Source organism: Thermobia domestica, chromosome 8 (assembly GCF_964235325.1).
Source record: "Thermobia domestica chromosome 8, izTheDome1.hap1.1, whole genome shotgun sequence".
Taxonomy (NCBI): domain Eukaryota; kingdom Metazoa; phylum Arthropoda; class Insecta; order Zygentoma; family Lepismatidae; genus Thermobia; species Thermobia domestica.
In genome coordinates, this window is record NC_137461.1 from 154,180,323 (window position 1) to 154,200,504 (window position 20,182).

The window sequence follows — 20,182 nt, forward strand, 5'->3', positions numbered from 1 at the left end:
TTGTTTATTTTGAGATCATAAGTTCAGTTTTTGTGTGATTTAATGAGAAAATCATTATGTAGCACCATGATTGTTATTAATTGATTTTTGACCTTCAAAGAACGAATTTATGGTAATTTACGAATCGATTCACACACATTGCACCCCCTTAAATTAGACCCCTGCATGAACATAATTAAATCCATCAATATGAGAACATGTGGAGAGGTAAGATCTACTGAAGAGAATGTAAGACCAAAAGATTAAATTGAATTTAAAAAGGGGGAAAATACACAAAACATTTTCAGTAGAAGTGAACAAGTTAGAGAAGTGTTATGTAACTCATCATAGTAGCGAACACTGGAAATGGTTTATCTCGAAGTATGCAGAAGTAAGCATTTTAAAAAGTGATACTTTTTTAGTAGCTTAGAAGTACTTCTCGTTTCATATTATATTACGTATTATTATTATTATTATTATTATTATTATTATTATTATTATTATTAGTAGTAGTAGTAGTAGTAGTAGTAGTAGTAGTAATAGTAGTAGTAGTAGTAGTAGTAGTAGTAGTAGTAGTAGTAGTACAGGGCGTCCAATATATAATGCAACCCGGAGTTTAGGATAGTAGAAGTTTTGAATCTGAAGTGATACACAAATAATGGTTATACCAAAATGAAGTCTTGTTCATGCATATATTTTTAAACTAGGAAGCAACGATTGAAGTATACTAGGAATCACACAGTGTTGTCAGATGTAACCGAAGGTGTAAATCAATTTTTTGCAAAACATGTAAATTGACTCATAACTCAGACGTATGGATATTCTGTCGTTAATTTTCAGTTTGTTTATTTGGAGTAGCTTGGAAACTATGGAGCAGAAAAAGGAATTTTTCATTTCCACCGATAACTAATCGGATGAGGTCTCTGTAAGAGGGAGCTAGAGAAATCATAGTTTTCATAAATTAACACTCTGAATTGGCAACTTTGCTGATGTTTCAGTGCATCAAAAGGTGTGTTAAGGATCTCTCTACATTATGCAATTCCTGAAAACAATGAAAAACAAACTGAAATTATCATAATAAAATCTCTACTTACATGCACCCGGCAACACTGCTATTCATTTCTATGGGGCTATTTAAAACAAGAGGTATACAAGAACAATTCTCGAACTATTCAAGACCTGAAAACGAACATTTGCAGTGCCATTGAGAACATTAACACTTCTATAATCTTCGTAAAGTTGCTGCCAACCTGGTGAAATGTGTGAACTAGTGTTTGAATCAAAACAGGGGATACTCCCAGCATCCGCTGTAGAGCTAGTAACTCATTTCTGATAGTAGCAGTGTTGCCGAGTGCATATAAGTTAACGTTTTATCATGATAATTTCAAGGTTTGTTTTTCATTGTTTTCAGGAATTGCATAATGTGGGCAGATCCTTAGCACTTCTTTTGATGCACTGAAACATCAGCAAAGTTGCCAATTCAGAGTGTTAATTTATGAAAACTATGATTTCCCTAGTTCCCCCTTACAGAGACCTCATCCGATTAGTTATCGGTGGAAATGAAAAATTCCTTTTTCTGCTTCATAGCTTCCAAGCCACTCCAAATAAACAAACTGAAAATTAACGACAGAATATCCATACGTATGAGTTATGTCAATTTACATGTTTTGCAGAAAAAAAAAAGTTATTTACACCTTCAGTTACATCTGGAAACACTGTGTTTCCTATTGTACTTCAATCGTTGTTTCCTAGTTTAAAAATATATGCATGGACAAAGCTTCATTTTGGTATAACCATTATTTGTGTATCGCTTCAGGTTCAAAAGTTCTACTATCCCAAACTCCGGGTTGCATTGTATATTGGACACTCTGTAGTAGTAGCAGTAATAGTAGTAGTAGTAAGCGGTTCATTTTTTCTGTATTAGTTATGAGGTACTGTAAAAGGAAACAGAAATCCCGTTACTGGTTCAGTGCTTTCTACTTTTCACACATTTCGTTCAAAAAGACAGGTTGTCATTGATCACAAGCTCGATCTTTTCTTTCGTGGCTTATAATTAAGGCCCGGATTTTTATGTAGTACAAAGTACCGAAATATGTACATAAATATGTAAGAAATATGTTAAAAATATGAAAATATGTAAAAATATTTTGTCGTGTTTCTTTTGTGTCTGTGCTATCTTCTTGGCTAATAAATATACTGTAACATATTTATGTAATAAAAGATTAACAAGTGTAAATAACTTCCTTCAGATACGTACAAATTTTCAGGAGAAACAAATGAAAATATATACCAAGAAAGTAAAAAATCACATTATTGAACATATAAACATAACAAAATATTTATTTAAACAAAAGGCACATATTTTTGGGACGAACAATGAACCACTAAATGATTTTACGCAATGAAAAATCTTTGTCACTAACTTGTCATTGATACGTTGAAATTTTCACTGAGAACAAGTAAAATTGTCTTGTGGAGAAATGAAAATCACATTATTGAATATCAAAAGAGAAATAAATATTTAAGAGAAAGAACGCTTAACTTTGGAACTTTCAAATTTATAACTGTGCGTTTGAAAACTTCACTAATTTTCGATAGATACGTTCATGCTTTAACAAGGAACAAATAGACTTTGCAAACCCATTATTAAAAGCGCATTATTGTATATCAAAATAGAAAAAAATCTTCAAAACAAAAAGCGTTTACTTTCCAGACGAAAAATAAACCACTAAATCTATTATATAAAAGAGAACGCACAAATCCTTTGTTACCTCATCACGCTAATACGGCTGAACCAATTTCTTTTATTTTTGGGGGGTTATTAGGATTTGGACCCTAGATGGTTTTTATCATATCACTTTAATTTTTAATTACCAGTGTCTTGAGATAATTGACCATTCAAGTGTCCATAACGTACAAATCCTTTGTTAGTTCATCATAGGTATAAAAATAAACGTATTTATATGCAACCCGCATGACCGTGTCACTCGGCGGGTTAACATAAATGACAGGCGATATAATGTTAACATTTACTGCAATCTACTATGGTTTTTATCATATCACTTGAAAGCGAAAACTTCCGGGGTGACCGCAGCGAAGCGGGCGGGGCGGGTTAACATAAATGACAGGCGATATAATGTTAACATTTACTGCAATCTTCTATGGTTTTTATCATATCACTTGAAAGCGAAAAAGTAAAAATTATCTAAGTAACAAAGTTTATTGCGTTCCGGGGTGACCGCAGCGAAGCGGGGTGAACGCTGCTAGTATTTTATATAATGAATTGCGTATTCAAACACTTCGTGTCACTAATACGTTCAATTTTTTTTAAAAAAAGAATGAAATAGTCTAGTAGGGAAATGAAAATCACATTATTGAATATCGAAATAGAAAAAATATATTATTTAAAATAACGAGCGCTTACTTTCGGAGCGCACCATGAACCACTAAGTATTTTATATGATGGTATTTGAAAAAAATCACTAACTTCCCACAGATACTTCAAGCTTTCACTAGTAACAAATGAAATTGTCTCACAGAAAAATGAAAACCACATTATTGTATATGATGAAAAATATCTTAGGAAAAAAGCGCTTACTTTGCTGATGCACAATGAACCACTACATACTTTTCCAGGTGTTCAGGAGTTAAAGAGAGTCGCTGGTCAGTCAGAATCCTTTTATGGGCTGAGAAAGACCCCTTCACGTCGCAGGAAGTGACAGGCGCGAACTTCAACAAATGACATTTTCCAGGGCTGATTTCCTCAGGGGCCTCCGTTTCTACTCCATCCAATACCCTGCATGCAGTTCTCAATGTTAGGTATCCTGGATTCCTCTTCAAAACTGACTGGAACTTCCGGGCAATTTTCGCACCTGTTTCTCCCTGCACAATGTTGAATTTCTTCTCCACATCATCCATTGTTGTCATCGCTTCTTTCAAAGTCCTGAAGTCCTGAAGTTTCTAGTTTCTCGATAACGTTTGCAATCCACCTGAAATTACTTGCAATGTACGCTAGTGAACATTGAACAACAGGATTTTTGAACGCACTTTGAGAATCACGCACTGCTGCAGGAAATGTGGTGACAACTGATTTTACAGCATCAAAATTTTCATTGTAGAAGTAAACAGCCTGTATCCAGGTGCCCCACCATGTCCGTACAGGCTGCGGTGGTAACGACACATTTGGTAACATATTGTTGTAGCACTGCACACGACCAGGGGCTTTCACAAAAACTTTCTTAGTAGAAGACACAAGCTCATTGACTTCAGGGAAGTTGATCCGCACTTCCTCTGCTACACGATATAATCCATGGACCAAACAGCACATATGAATGAGGTTTGGGTAGAACACTTTAAGCGCATCGGCAGCTATTACCATGTACGCCGCAGCGTCAGAACACGTCAGAAGCACTTTTTTTTTTGCAGGAACACTTTCTGACCCCAACACACTCAGTCCATCCTTTACGAAACGTGCAACTGTGGATTGATTTGTTTTGTTCAAAACTTTTGAACATATCAGAAATGGTCGTGATGGAGAATCAGGTCCAAGCTTTCCTACTACCAGATTGGCAACGAAACGTCCTAATACGTCTTTAGTTTCATCCACCGCAAACCATATAAGCGAATCACCAATTTCAGCTCGAATGTGTTTGATAGTATTTTCATAGCACACATCCAAATGATTCTTGCGGATAGTAGATTCGTCAGGAATGTGTCTCTTGCAATATTTTTTCAAAAAGGACGCGAACTGTGGGACTTGCAATTTGTACCACGGTATGTCTGCTGCTGTGAACGCATTGGCAAGGTCTTTCTAAAATTCACTGCTGTTTTCAGATGCTGGTTTTGTTTGGGTTAAAAGTTTTTGCTTTGCGGCACGCTGTAACAACTTGTTTTTCATGTGAATAGCTGTTTATATGTGCTGATCCAATTGCGACTTCATTGAACAGTAAACTTTCTTATCGCATACTGCTGTTTTCAGATGCTGGTTTTGTTTGGGTTAAAAGTTTTTGCTTTGCGGCACGGTGTAACAACTTGCTTTTCATGTGAATAGCTGTTTATATGTGCTGATCCAATTGCGACTTCATTGAACAGTAAACTTTCTTATCGCATACTTGACAAAAAACAATTTTACCGTCTGTGGATAGTGTCATCCATAGCTATCCACGATTTCAATTTTGACGCTAAAGAGGAAGCCATCATTGAAAACAATAAAATGACTCGGTCACAAGTGTGCACACTAAGGACTAGGCTAGTCGACAAAGCGTTACCCCCCACAGTGAACGCGGCCTAAGTGGCTAAACGGTAATTTTAGTTTCACCAAAGTTGTAAATCATACTATGAGCCAGTCAGGGTTTCCAGGTTTTTTCTTTTCATTTCCCGCGCCAGAAGTGGTAGACCTGGATTCGATTCTAGGCAGGAGGTTATGTGGTTAGGGTCCCACGTTGAGCTGTAGTTCACGTCTGATGTAGCCTCGCTGATATAGTCGAAAGAGACGGAGCAAGAGGCATTTGTTTTTAAAGATATCCTCTGTATCGAAAACAAATATTAGACCCCAATCAATAAATTCCAACATTTACACTACTTTATACTTTACTAGCTATGCACGTGCCTTAGGAGAATGGGGTTCCGGATTCGAATCCTGTGGGAGATCATTGAAAAGTTTCAGCGCATAAAGGTAGTTTAGATTCCACCTTAAACTGTAGGTTCACATCTTGTATAGCTTCGGTGCTGAAAGGACCGCTAAATTCCAAGCCACCAAGTATAAAATTTACATCATGATATTTTTAACCAATTCTCTGGTTTAATCTTTTAATTTTTTTCCTCTCATGATTTTGGCTTCTTCTGAAATTCCTACTCTCTTCCAATTTTAGCACCTTATTTTTAGTTTCAGAACAAAGTTGATAAAACACGAGCAGTTACAGTTAAAATAAATAAATAAAATAAAATAAACATATCTTTCCCAGGAATATTTCTAAGCTGCATGGAAAGAAATGTCTGGAAACTGAAACATTATGTGTTTGTTTTACAAAACTAAGTTTCGAAATAATTTGGCAACGTAGTTTTTCGGTCATTTCAAAGACTGGAAAGAGAATAAGATGTATTGAACCCCAATTTAAAATTATGGTCTTTGCTGTTTAAAACATTTTCGATATACCTAAGTACCAAACTATTAGAGGTGGCATTTTCCGCCTTTCTACTGTGCACACATCTATGGCTTAAACCATCTAAGGGCAATTGTTCCATCATCCACCCCATAAAATGACGCATAGGCGACCCTGGCCCTTTCGGACTGTTGCGCCTGAAGGTTTGGTATATATTAGGTATATTGGAAGTTGGCACAACTTTAACAAAGTATTTATTATTATTATTATTATTATTATTATTATTATTATTATTATTATTATTATTATTATTATTATTATTATTATTATTATTATTATTATTATTATTATTCATAGTGAACATCAATTTGGCTCGATGTAGCTCTACTTAACAGTATTAAATGAAATCATAAAATAAGAATATTCTTACCTTCTTCATTCTGAGAATTCCGTTCCATTCCCTTTCAGTCTGGAACAAATATCGCAGCCACTTCTCTTCACATTTTTATTTTTAAGTCACGATTCATGTAGTTCGGATCTCTTAAATCATATAGGCATGGCATATTTTGTATTTCGATTATAAACGCCTCTGTGTTAAACACACTAACCATGACTGGATATGTATACAGGACACGTTTACAAACACAACTGATAATTTCTCTTTGTGATTACACTTGTGGTTGTCTGTTTGGGGGTGGAGTTCGAGCTTCGGAGATAGGGGCTCAAATTCAAGTTATTTCGTTGTTTCATCTTTTGCCTAAAGCCAAATATTTTGCTTATAGATTACCATGGCATCAGCTAACTGTCAATCAAGTGTATCACGAGAAATCACCCTATTGTGTTACATAGATTTTTCTGTAATTAGCTAATTATTCAGAATTTCCTTCTATTTTTGTGAATTTTCTTTTGTTATACACACATACTTTATAATAGCAGAGTTCCATTCTCTGCACAAAGCGTCTTCCAAGCAGCTGTTTCTTGCTACATTCCCTTTGCCTGGCAACACGTCTTTCTTTTCTGTCCTTCCTTTTGAAATCTTTTAAACAGCAGGCGGTCTATTGTTCCGACCTGCACCAAATACGCTCGAGCCGGCGTTTTTTCAGCGATTTTATTGCTTTCGCGTTCATGTTTAGCCGCTCAGATTTAAATACATGGTCAGCGTATTTCAAGCATACGCAGGAGCAATAAATACGCTTTGCGATCGCTTAAAGTAGCCGGGGACTAACAAACCGGTCGCGAAACTGAATCCTTTTCCCCTTTGTTTGCAGGAAGAAGTGGCGGAGTAGCGATTTTTTATTCGATTTAAGAAACAAGTGATAAAGCCTAGCCGCTCCAATCACATCCCTCTCGCCGCCACCCCCACCCCCATCCGTAGAGGTTGCACATACAAAAAACGTGAGAAAGCCAGCCAACTGTGTGCGTGTTAGTTTGTTTTGTCAGCACAGATCCGAGTGGCGTCTGCTTGCAAAGGCGATAAGCACAAAAATCCTTATATCGTTTTCTTTCTTTATATATATATATATATATAAACATTTTTTTCAGGATCGGAAGCGATAACTGACGACGTTTCTTTGCATATTGTAGAGTGTACGATTTGTTTTAACCCAGTTTTCCCGCAATGCAAATCGGTTGAACAAAGTGAGAGAAAAAAATACAGATAATTAAATAAAGTACTTTTTGAGTTATTGTTCCATATATAGGCCTATTTTTATTTGCGTATTATTTAAAGAAAATTAGCGAAAAGGAGCAAGGAAACTGAATTTATTTGTTCAGATATGTTTCGGAAGAAGACCCATTTTATAGGAAAGTTAGTGTCCTAGTTTAGGTATCTAATAAACTACTCGGATAATGAAAAAATGGAGAAATTAAACAAATTTAAAAAGAGGAATAGCGACTTCAAAAAGATACTAAACGGCAGAAAATAGATATACTTAGATAAAAATGTGAACGAACTTTTAAAAAGCACTAACAAAAAGAAAATAACAAAAATACAAAAAAAAACATAATAATAATACTCTTAAAGCAGGAAATAATAAATTATTACTATTAACTATGAAAAATTTTAAAGTAGTTTCAGGTCAAAAATTAATACCTTATAAAATTACCATCCAAATAATTTTACATTAGTCATTAATTTGTTCGGATTGGCAAAACTTCAAAAAAAAAAAAAAAAAAATATATATATATATATATATATACGGTATAGATAATAGTAATGATTTGTCTGATTTTAAGAGTATTATTATTATTATTATTAGTAGTAGTAGTAGTAGTAGTAATAGTAGTAGTAGTAGTAGTACCAGTAGTAGTAGTAGTAGTAGTAGTAGTAGTAGTAGTAGTAGTAGCGCTTTTATTGTTCTCATCTTTTAGTACATTTTTCAAGTCAGCAATTTTTCTTTTAAATTTGATTTCCGTTACCTAGCAAGTCAATCTAATTACGTATTTCCCGAAAGACTCTGCTTTGTGTTATTGTCCTATCATTTTCTAATATAACAAAAGGCATTTTGCCCTGAGACTTCCCAATCGCAAATCTACACTCAGCAGAATTTAAGGGTTTGTAATTCTGATGCCTAGCATAATGTTTTTAGTTCACGAGGTTCCGGGTTAAATTCCCAGTGAGAGAGCATCAAACGCACTACACTAGTTTATATTACACTTTAAATTGTAGATCTTATCTTATGTAGCCTCCTGCTGATAACACACGTAAATTCAAATCACACAATCCCTGAATCAAGGGTTGATAGAGATAAATATGAAATTTAGAGAACATAACCTACGCTGCGCTGTAATGACCAAAGTGTTTTGCATACATTAAGAACAATCTTCCAGTGGTTAAAGTCACTCTGACCACTCCTGGAACTAATGGCCAAGTTGCCGTACCAATCACTATGATTTCCGCAAACTTGGCTACTGGAAAACTGCTGCCTTCTCCCAAAATACTCTTCGTCTAGCTTCTCCATTTAGATTAATTTAACAGTACCTCTTTCATTTAAATTGACTTCTAAACAACTTTACACCTGTTGAAAATGTTTAGTAGACCTATTTTTTTGTTGTTCTTAACAGTGTTTATAAAAATAAAAATATGCCTATCAGAACAAAATACAGAATAATATTTAAAAATATTTTCCGGTATTAGAATCTAATTACATTTCTCTTTTCCGCTGATCTTCGCGTCCCCCATGAAACGCTCTCGCGACCCGCAGGTTGAAAAACCTTTGTATAATGGTTTGGATTCATATATATTATAGCAAATAGATGGTAATAAACTTCAATATTTCCTAGGTTTTGATCTCACGTGTAAATTGCGATTCCAAAGGCGATATTTATCACTCACCTTGATGCAGACGTTTTCGTTGTTGGTATTCAACCACTACTTCATGAAGGTGATGTTCTCTTCAATCAACTTAATTCCAGTCACGATTTGCACAAACTTTTAAGTATTATTATCTACAAACACACAGATTGTAGTTGGTGCCGATAGATTGACGAAAGTACAGGCAAAACAAAAAGGTCTACACAGAGGCAATCACTAAAACAGCAAGTTCACTTACAGATTAATGATTGAACATTCGCTGTGGATAAACCTTCATATCTGCAACCATGACTGTATGTATGTTTCTGCTTTTCTTTTCCTGTTTCCCTTATCAACAGTATTACGTTTTATCTTTAAAAACTTAAGTCATTTCGTTCCATCCAGAAATCAGCGCCTAATTAGTACAGTAGTTGATTTGCCACTTGATAAAAACACATAAACGGATCATGCTATGCAGATAAGCTTTAAATAGATTGCACAGATGGATGGGTTACAGTGACGATACCAGTTAATTCTTGGCCTTATTTTTGGAGCAGAAATGTTTTTGGGAGGGCAGCTATTCGTTCTATATCAAAAATAATAGTTTTATAATTCTTGACCTCATTTAGAATTGTAAAGAGAAAAAATTATCTCTCTTTGAAAAATAAAAGAAGAAAACATACAGGAGTCGTTGTTTTATTTCTAATACAAGTCTCAGACAAATGTGAATTAATGTATATAAAACCAAACAGATGACAAAGTGATGCTTGCAATCTACTGAAGTTAGTTTCAAATATAAAGTTACACCAGTGGTTCCCAACCTCTGGGCATGTCCTCCTGCGAGGCGTGGAGAACAAGCAAGGAGGCGCAAACTACTTGCATATATAAACTGCGTTCGTAATCTAAGAGAAAGCGATATTATGTATGAGAAAATTACAAGAAATAGGCTGAATTGTTTCAATTACCCAGAATTTGGTTTCTATCATGTTACTTTGATTAAAATGCGTACGCTAAGTATAGGAGCAGGGGTCATAATTAAATCATAATAATAAGTACCGTAAGGCGGGGTTACTTTGCACTTCAGGGTTAACTTTGCACAAAATATGAAAAGAAAATGAAATGAAATCTTAAGTTTTACGTCCCACGATTATGTCGGCTAGGCCAAAGGAGACGGTGATGATGCGAAATGAATGAAATGGAGAAATGAAGAAAGTGGGAGGAAACGGGAGAACCCCGAGAAAACACCCGAGCACGGTGTTTGTTCACCACAAAGCCCACACGGCGCGAACTGGGATCGAACCAGGGACTCCAAGCACCGGAGGTGAACGCTCTACCACTGAGCCTCCGCGCCTCCAAAATATGAAAAGTTGCACAGTCTTCTGTCGGTAAAACCATGAACTGTAAAGAGAAAGTTCCAACTGCCACCGTAAGATAGAACATCAAATTGTATTTTGGCTGTAATGTTGACGGTTAACATCAGTTCTAATAAACCCGGAGAGTTTGCTGTTCTAGAGGTATGGAAAGCAGCCATTGTAAATACCGACGAAATTTGAAAGATATCACGTACAAGAATGTCCGTCAAAGTCATTCGTAGAATAGTACTGTGTACAATGGGATTTTGAAGCAGTAGTTGAAATTGAAGTATGAAACGTTTCTTTTTTTCTCGTTAGGTTGAAAATGATGTAGTTTGTGATCGCATCAGGGAGAAACGATTGAAGAGTTTAAAATGAATTTTGAAACATAGCTAAGTAGTTAGTACTACTTTGAACTAATTTTTTAATATGTTATTTTTATTAAAAAGGGTATACTAAGGTGGGGCTAGAGATGGTTCAAAATTTATACTAAAAATACAATATCTTATGAGTCCGTCAAGTTAGAAAGATGAAACTTGTCATAAAAACTCCTGATTAAAAATAAGTGGAAATGTGTCTCAGAGTTTTTGAATTTTTCCTTTCTAAGTGAGGAAAGACAGTATTATCTATAATTTCTTTCTTCACATTGAAGCAAACGTTGTCTTTTGTGTTCGCGTCACGGAAAAACGGCTGTCTCGCTTGAAATGAGTTTTGGAACATAGCTAGTTGTAACCTTCATCAAGCTAGAATTTTAACATACCAATTTGATTGGGACATATCTTAAATGGGAAGAGGTTCAAAATTTATGCCAAAAATGTATCTTGAGGAGTTTTATTATTACATTTTCTTTGATATTTTCTTTGAAAAGCATAACCTAAGGGACCAGCGCTAGAGGATTCAAATACTTTCCAAAGACTTATTCTCCCGCATGTAGAACATGCATTTCAGATAGTTACAAAAATTACAAATGTTGTAACAAAGAGACATTTAAATTAATTACCGTACAAAAATAAAATAACTATTAAACTGTGGTTCCACTAAGCACAAAGCTGGTAAAACAAAGTAATACTGCACCACAGGGATATCCAGAAGTTTTCCTTCAGAATTATTATTATTGTTGTTGTAAATTCGAGAATTTAATGCTGCATTTGAAACTGCAAAAGGGATTATCAACAAATAGCAAGGAGTGTGTTAATTATGCAAGGCTCACGAAGGGGAGAACTCCAGATAAGGAATTTTACAATCCTGAGTTACACAACCAAGAGAAAATAACCATGAAATTTAAACCTACGCTTCCCCCTCCCCGTATGTTTTATGTCACCAATTAATGAACAAGTAGCGGTGTCACGTACACAACAACACGTATAAGAAGTATTGTTTATATGGCGTGATATTTTCTCAATATTGAAATCAAAAGTGGTGATATTTGTTTTCTATTACTGACGGTTTTAGTAGAGAGATTAGAGTGAATGTGAAATATATTCTTAGGATTTAATTGTTTGCAGTAAATCTTTTCGCTCAGATACTACCATTCTTATTGCATAGTGAACAACGTTAAAATCATTTTCTTTATTTCTGACACTTACGGTTTGAAAAACAGCGTTAAGAGAGAAAGCGATACCTGTTTTTAAAATGCTAAAACGATCCCGACTCCCAAGAAAAATATCGCATTTCACTATTTCGTATCGTTTCACCTCTCTGTAGATCAATATTGAAACCGCAAGTTGTAAAAATTTCTATCACTTCTGGTTTTAATAGAGAGCTATGGAAGGAGAGAAATTGTATTCTAGGAACGCTTAATCGGTTGTCAGAAGCTTCTGATCGCTATCTATTAGTATTTTTGCTCTGTAGGGATCAAAGTAAAACTCTGAGAGGTTGATTCTTAGCACTTCCGGTTTCGATATCACCTTCAACAACGAACTTCACTCCTAAGTTTTGACTTTCTACATCCATGTCAAAGCTGATCGAGAATGATCGAGATCGAGTAGTTTTTCAGATTTCTTGACTCTCGGACAGATGGACACACAGAGCAATGAAAGTTATAGTGAATTTCCATCAGTTCCGGTTTTTAGTAAAGAGTTAAGCACGGAGTTCAAATGAATTCCTGGGACAATTAATCGAATGCAGGAAAACAATTCTTGCTATTTATTACCGCTTTTGCTCTATAACGATCAATGTAAAAACCAGAAATGGTTTGTATCAAACATTTTTTGGTTTGAATATCACCTTCATCAAGAACTCAATTCCTAACAGTTGATCCTTTAAATTCTGCCCAAAATTAATTAAGCATATATGTAATTAAGAAGCTCTCGAGTTTTTTCCTGTTTCCCGAATGGATGATAATTCCCTGCATGCTAATGCCCTTAACAGCTGTAGTAGTAAATTCACATCGCACAGAATAGAAGAATTGGTCAAGAAACTCCATTGCACCATTCGATTGTTGACTCATACAGAGTTCAAATCAAGCTTCTTTACTAGGAGTTGTTTTTGCAAATATATAGATTGATTCTTTTAAAACTCACGGATTTCATTTGGGTCTAGAATTTCTAACTGAAGTCCAATTTTCATGCGTTTTATTGCAAATGATCAAGTAAGGATGGGAGATTTATGGGACTATGTTTACTCGTTTAAATTCATCCGGAATAATATCGGCCACGCCTCAAGAAAAACGGCGTGGGAGTCCCGGGTTCGATTCCCGGCGGGAGCTCATGTGGTTCGGATTCCACGTTAATCAGTAGGTCCACGTCTCATATAGCCTCGCTGCTGAACGGGACGTTAAACTCAAAAATCAATCAACTCAAGAAAAACAAATATTCGCCAGTGTACCTTACAATTGGAATGAGGTTTTGGATTTTTCAGGCGAAATTGCAGAATACAAATTAAGTGTTAGCGGTAACACTCAAAAATCCCATGTTGAATAGCTATAGACGATTTCTTACGACAAACAACGGAGAGATTTTTTGGGCGACCCAAGGAGTCGATAAATAACATTTTCCACAAGAGCTGCCTACAGGGTCCGATGCTTCCCTGTCTTACTCAGAAGCTATCCTGTTTCATCCAATTTATTCACTATCGACCATAGGTATATTATGTTAATGGGGCAGAACGTGAGCAAAATTTTTTCTAAATGATCTTCGCGAGGCAACAACAGATCCCGTTTACCAAAAACTTTTAACGATAAACTCATGTTGCTCCAAAAAGCACACTATTCTCACTGTGTCCTGATTGTACTCACACAGTAGTAGCACTGTAAAAATCAAATCCAGGCTATTTGAAAAAAAAATAACCTGGAACCAAAGATGGCGGCCATCAAGATGGTCGCCATTCACCACGCATACATCAATAAGTATCTCCTGTACCCAAGTCCGCCCTCCGCTAGTCAGATTTGCTTTAATCATGTTTGTTTCCATGGACCACCCTGTTTATTATAAAATTGAAAGTAACAATGTTTGCAACTCTTAATCTTTTGAACTATCCGATGGATATCGATCAAATTTTCAACATTCACGAGGTTTTTATCTATTCACTTTGATTGTGTAAGTTAGGGGAGGGGGAGCATGGGGAGATACAAAAATGTAAATAAAAATTAATAAAACTCTTGAACCAAACAACCAATCTCGATCAATTTTTCAACATACAAGAAGTTGGTACCTGGTATTTTCTTAGTTATTTCACTTTGACGGAATGATGTAGGGGAGGGGAGGAGAGAGATATATGCAAAATTCAATATCTATAAAATCAAGAGTGACTATGTTCGTGAGTTAATATGATAACTCTTGAACCACCAGACTGATCTCAATCAAATTTTCGACATAGATGGGGTTCAAATCTCAAAAGTATTTTGTAACTTCGCTTTTACGGTGGAACTTAGGGGGGTGTCCCGACAAAACGTACCAGCGACAAAACGTATCACTTGAATTTTCGCGACAAAACGTACCACTTTTGACAACCTGTCATAAATGACAACCTGTCATGGATTAATTAAAGCATTTCTGATATTTATTCCACGACAAAACGTACCACTTATATAAATTGCAACCTGTCTTGGACTAATTAAAACATTTCTGATATTTAATCCGCGACAAAACGTACCACTTCAAGCTTTTTTTTTTCCCTCAGCGTATTCACAGATTATTCTCCAGATCGAACAAACTTTTCTTAAAGGTTCTGTATGTGACAAACGTAACATTAAACACGTTTATCAGCGAGTAAGAGAACACGAGTCTTCCAAAATACATTAGACCAATGTGGGTGCTTACATATCTAACAAAAGAGAACATAATGTTAAAAAAAAAAAAAAACTACTTCCTCATGAACAGGTAAAACAACGGCAGTATAAGGTTGAGAAGAACAGACAGGTAATGTATTGAGTTGTCAAAGTGCAGAAACTCATTGGTAAAAGAGGGCTCATTTACAGAGGAAATGTAGCAGCCTATAAACTGAAAGACACAGCTATAGATCATGGAAACTTTTTGGGTATTATTCCTTTCTTAAGCAAATTTGATCTTCCGCTTAAAAGTAATTCAGATAAGATCACCGAGAAGAGTCATATACGAGGAAGTAAGCAGGATAGTGGTCGCATAACTTTTACTAAACACGGTGAACTTTGTTTTGAATGTTATCAACACACTTATCAGAGGAGATATTTCGAAAGAAGTCTCTCAAGCTTCAATATTTTCTGTTCTATTAGACACTACTCAAGATATAGTAGTTTCAGGCCAGTGCTCTGTTGTTTTACGGTATGTTGTTAAAATGGTTGTTAAACAAAGTGTTGTTGTCATTGTAAAATGCATATCTACCACAGGCCAGTGTCCTTGCGGTTTACTGCTGGAAATTCTGCAGAAGTTGAACCTTGATATTAAAAAGTGTATTTGAAATTCAACCGATGGCTCAAGTAACATGCAAGGACAATATTCGGATTTTTTCAATTCACCTATGATCAGTTACACTGTGATTCAGTTGATTTTGAGTTTAACGGCCCTTTTAGCACCGAGGCTATATGAGACGGGACATACTGATTTACGAGAAATCCGAAGCACATGAGCTCCCGCCAGGAATCGAACCCAGGTCTCCCACGACAAAGGCGCATACGCTAACCGCTTAACCACTAAGAAACTCAGTTACACGCGTGGTGTTACGCTCATATACTCAATCATGGCATATGTGATCTGACAAAAATTTGCATTGATTCTGTGTCATTGTTCTGCTGAATGACTGTGCGATATTTATGCGTAGGTCTTATCAGCGAATGGACATTTGGAAGATCAAATGTTAACAAAGGCGTCTTACAGTTATTGCGGAGACAAGATGGTAGAAAACACACTGTTTTTCAGAAAAAGTTTGGTCATTTTTCGAACCCAGAAAGTGCTTTGTATATAGAGTTGACCATAATAATTAAGAAAATTGTTTCTACAGAAAATATCAAACCAAAAGTTAGGTGTAAAGCGAAAGGATATATAAAAGATATTCTCAAGTTCAAAACAATTCGGACAGCAGAAATGTTCCTTAAGATATTTCAAGTGACGACCTCTCTGTCAAACTATTTCCAAATAGATGGTGCTGCTAGTGTAGTCCTATCGGATGGTGCAGACTACTTTGTTCCAAGTGAAAGAGTAGAGAGATGATTTTGAATCCGTTAAGAATGCAGCATTAAGCTTTGCAGAATGAGCCAATAACAAATTTGAAGACTTAGAACGTGATTTCTTTCTTTTTTTTTTTCTATTGACCTGTCGACAATGCGCCTTCAGAGATGGACAAAGATTTTCCTGTGAATATGAAGATGAAGTTGCTTCTATCCAATGACCAGGTACTGCATCGAAGCATTCAACACAATATTGGACATAGTTTCGAGTATTTCTTCAAGATTCAAGAAGCAATGTACTTTATGGATTATTTGGACCCTAGACACTTCAACCAAGTAACAGAACTTCCAGATGTGCCTTTCGATAAACTTACATATTTTCTGAAAAACTTCAGTAAAGAAGTTTTCAAGGATACTATAAATGTATTCTCTTGGACTTTTGAAGGACGTGGATATCCTTGAAAGTCAGTCTTGATGACGAGCACAACCGAGAAAAAATGACTGTAGTGATGGTGCAAGTGATTCAGAATTAGGAGAAAATACATTTGTTTACAAGGAAAGCGAATGAAAAACGTGTTGCAAAATTGTCCAATGTGCTGCTTTTTAATTTTGCAGAATTGTAAATTTTGCAGTAATACTTATCCAGGTTTCCAGAATACAAATTTTTATTGACTTCGCCCGTAACTCAGGTAACATGTAAAAGAAATTTTTCAAAACTTAAATCAACTGAAATACATGAAAAATAGGCTAACGAGTACCATGTCTCAGGAACATTTGAAAACATTTATGTTGATGTCTATTGAAAAAGATTTATTAAAAAATATTTCGAATGCAAAAGTGATAGATACAGTAGCATCAAAAACTAGTACACTAAAACATCTGCTAATTTTTTATCATAGTATACGTTCTCCTTGAACTTCATATAATATTTTGAACAATTCAGAATAATATACTGATGAAAGAATATCAGGTTTTAATTGTCAATTGTTAATACTATTGACTTGCTGTAGAAAGAAAACTGTGCAACTTGCTTTGTGACATTGAGATGCTGGTGGCCCTTGTGGAAGAAAGCGCCCGCGCCCCTCTAACAATACCTATCCGTCCCTGGTCCAAAGCCTGGATAAAGTGTGATGGAAATCTGCAAATATTCAAATATTGCATATGCAAATTCTTGCTGGTCTTGGTCTGGCGAGAATCTTGCAGGTATGGTCTTGGTCTGGCGAGAATCTTGCAGGTATGGTCTTAGTCTTAGTCTTGCATCGGTACTTTTCTCACCACCAATCTGTTCAACTTTTAACCTTATTTTGGCCGATATATATTTTGCTACGTTGTGATTCTAATTGTCTACGAAGTTGCCCCCTCGTACGTACGCCACTAAAGACCTCCGTGGTTATTGAAACAGAATATTCCGCTAATACACACAAAAGGAAGTTTCAACTCAGCATATTCATAATAGCGTTGGCAAACGAGGCCTTTAACACAAAGCAAAAGAAGAATTCATTACTACGCATACAAGAAAGAAAAAAAAAGGAAAGGAAAAAAGAACGAATTATTACTCGAAAGCAACACGACATACGAGACAGTTCAAAGAGCAGATGCTGATTCGTCAAAAACAAAAGAAAATAAGAATAATCTATACAACAACCTTCACAATGCCAATCATGAAATGGATTCTAAATAAATTCATATTTTATTCTAAAAAAGTTGAGTATTATAAGCACTACTAAATAATAAGGAAAAATCAGAAGAGAGGAAAAATAAATAAATAAATAAATAAGTGCTTGAGACCAGCATTCCACCATGCTTAATTGGGATCGTAGCAAGTCTTATGCGAGAGTAGTAAGGAATTGGGGATGCACTGACGAACTAACATTTGAACAAATTAAATGAACAGATTCAAATTTATACCTTTTAATATACGAATTTATTCCCTTCCTATTGATAAATGAGTCTATTGGCCTAGGATGAAAGTCATATCATACTCAGAGAGACTTTGTGTACATACCTCTTTTCCTGTCCATACCGGGCCCACTACTTCTCTTTTCGTTGGATGTCTTTTCACTTATGATCACAAAGACGACGGACCGAGGTTCTAACCAGAATCATCCTTAGCCTTACTGTAGTCTGGATTTTATTCAGAAGTCACTTCCTAGGTTCAATTCAGCAGTTTTCTATCATTGAACCCGGCAGTACACTAAAGAATGCGGAATCCAGACAGGGTGGTATGATCAGAACAGAGCAATGCACTCACAGAAAATACTGTAAAACTTCAATGGATCGTTCTCTCCAAGTATGATACAAACAATATATATATATATATATATATATATATATATATATATATATATATATATATATATATATATATATATATATATATATATATATATATATATATACTTATATACCGTCCTATCAAGTGGTACGTTTTGTCGCCTGTCATTATTTGACGGCTGATTGGAAGACACTTCGCAAGTAGCCCTCCAGGCAAGTGGTACGTTTTGTCGGTTGTCATTATTTAAAGTGTTTTTAGAAAACCCTTCACAAGCATCCCTCAGGGTAAGTGGTACGTTTTGTCGGTGGTACGTTTTGTCGCTAGTACGTTTTGTCGCGTATTCCTTAGGGGAGGGGTGGAGGGAGGTATATAAAAATAAATAAAACTTAATAGCTCTTGAATTATCCAACCAATCTTGATCAAACTTTTAACATAGAAAAGGTTCGGGCCTGGGATGTTTTCATCATTTCACTTTGACGGTAAGGGAGGGCGAGGGAGAGAAATATAAAAAAAATTAAAATGAAAGTGGCTGTCTTTGTGACTTCATCACTCTTAAACCACGCGGCCGATCTGGATCAAATTTTCAACATAGATGCAGTTCAGACCTAATATGGCTTTTGTCATACCACTTTGACGGTGCAACTTAGGGAGGTGGAAGAGCGGGAGATAATTAAAAATGATCGAAAATGACCGATATTAGTGTCGAATCTGTAGTTTTCGGGGTCACTGAGATGAATAGTGACACTTTCGATGCTGTTTAAATCCAAATTCAGTCCCACAACTGTGGGTAGGAGAGGGAGAGATATATAAAAATGATCGAAAATGACCAATATTAGATTCGAATCCATAGTTTTGAGGATCGCTGAGCTAAACAGTGACACTTCTGATCCTGTTTACATCGAAACTTAGCCCCATAAAATCGGGGGTGGAGGGAGGAGAAACATAAAAATAAAAAATGACCAATATTAGTGTCAAATCCATAGCTTTCGGGGTCGCTGAGATGAATAGTGACACTTCCGATCCCATTTAAATCCCAATTCAGTCCCGCAACTTGGGGAAGAGGAGGGAGGAGATACATAAAAATGATAAAAATGACCAATATTAGCATCGAATCATAGTTTTCGGGGTCGCTCAAACGAACACTGACACTTGTGATCCCTTTTGAATCCAAATTCAACCCGAAACTTGGAGGAGAGGGAGGGAGGAGATATATGAAAATGATCGAAAATGACCAATATCAATTTCGAATCCACACTTTTCTGGGTTACTGAGATGAATAGTGACACTTCCTATCCTGTTTAAATCCAAATTCAGACCCACAACTTGAGGGAGGGGAGGAAGGAGATACAAAAATGATTTTTAAAAATGACCAATATTAGTGACGAAATTCATAGTTTTCGGCGCCAATGTAGATGAATAGTGTCACTGAAAGAACAGTGACAGTTTCGATCAATTTTAGATCCAAATTCAACCCGAAACTTGCGGCAAGCGGAGGAAGGAGGTATATATAAAAATGATCGAAAAGAACCAATATCAGTGTCCAATTCATATTTTTCGGAGTCACTGAGGTGAAGAATAATTCTTCCATTGCCTTGCCTCGCA

The 20,182-nt window shown here is 35.8% G+C and overlaps 1 protein-coding gene across 3 annotated transcripts in view; it reads right to left on the reverse strand.

Annotated features, from left to right (window-relative positions):
- LOC145693302 (alpha-tocopherol transfer protein-like) overlaps positions 1-20,182 on the reverse strand; it is a 373,161-nt gene that overhangs the window by 142,539 nt on the left and 210,440 nt on the right. Inside the window, exon 1 of one of the 3 annotated variants that reach the window (XM_081769161.1) lies at positions 9,415-9,630. The exons of the other annotated variants lie outside the window; for them this stretch is intronic. The gene's annotated coding sequence lies outside the window, so the exon portion shown is untranslated. Of the gene's footprint in view, positions 1-9,414; positions 9,631-20,182 lie in introns of those variants that run through there. 3 annotated transcript variants of the gene reach the window in all.